This window comes from Protopterus annectens, chromosome 1.part1 (genome assembly GCF_019279795.1).
Source record: "Protopterus annectens isolate FY-2018-M chromosome 1.part1, PAN1.0, whole genome shotgun sequence".
NCBI lineage: Eukaryota > Metazoa > Chordata > Ceratodontiformes > Protopteridae > Protopterus > Protopterus annectens.
Genome location: NC_056726.1, coordinates 1,867,115,242 through 1,867,116,182, shown reverse-complemented (window position 1 = coordinate 1,867,116,182; position 941 = coordinate 1,867,115,242). Strand labels below are relative to the sequence as shown.

General features: G+C 45.0%; 1 non-coding gene across 1 annotated transcript; it reads left to right on the top strand.

Moving 5' to 3' along the window:
- Nucleotides 1–511: 511 nt before the first annotated feature.
- Nucleotides 512–583, top strand: TRNAG-UCC. Its single transcript has one exon. It is a non-coding gene; the product is annotated as a tRNA-Gly (tRNA).
- Nucleotides 584–941: the final 358 nt, after the last annotated feature.

Sequence of the window (941 nt, the reverse complement as noted above, 5' to 3'; positions counted from 1 at the left end):
GGATCCTCTTTTTGAGGTACTTCTGTGGCCTTTCCAGCTGCTGCAGGTGTTTAGTGAGGTACATGCCAAATGGGGCATTATACTCGATGATTCATCTAATGAAGGAAGAGTAGAGAGAGATGATGACCTCTTTCTTCCTGGATGCAAAACCCTAGGTAATGAGATGTGCAACATAGAAGGACTTTCTGACCACAGTGACAATGTGGTGATCCAAGGAGAGGTTTCTGTCAACCGGTGTACCCAGATCTCTTATGACATCTTCAGTGTTCAGTGGGCTACCATAAATGTGGTAATTAGTGGGAACTGAGTTTTTCCCAAAGGGAATGACGACGCATTTTGTGGCATTAAACTTAAGGCCATGGTTTTGACACCAGTCATTAGTCTCAGTGAGGCCTTTCTGTAGGATGTCTACATCACTTGGGGAATTAATAATGGCTCCTAGCTTGCAATTGTCAGTGAACTTGGTCAGCCAAAGTCCCTCTGTGTTGGCCTGGACTTCTGAGACGTAGATCCATTGGTGGTATAGTGGTAAGCATAGCTGCCTTCCAAGCAGTTGACCCGGGTTTGATTCCCGGCCAATGCAAGAAATCTGTATTTGGGTTGGGAGGATGGCCTAATGGTTAAGGTGTTTGCCTTACAGACACAAGGTACAGGGTTTGAATCTCACAGGGGATAATTGTCTAGGCTTAAAATGGCTCACAAGGGCAGTTAGCCTAGTACTAATCTATGAATCTATGAATCTATGAATCTATCCTAAACAGGATAGCACCCAGGACCAATCTCTGTGGGACTCCACTCATGACTGGTTAGCAGTCTGACTTGCAGTATGCTACTTTCACACTGTGGGTTCTATCTTTGAGCCAATTTGCAACCCATCTAGTGATATAGGGGTTGATGCCTAGCTTGGTGAGTCTATCAATAATTCCTGAGTGAGGACTGGT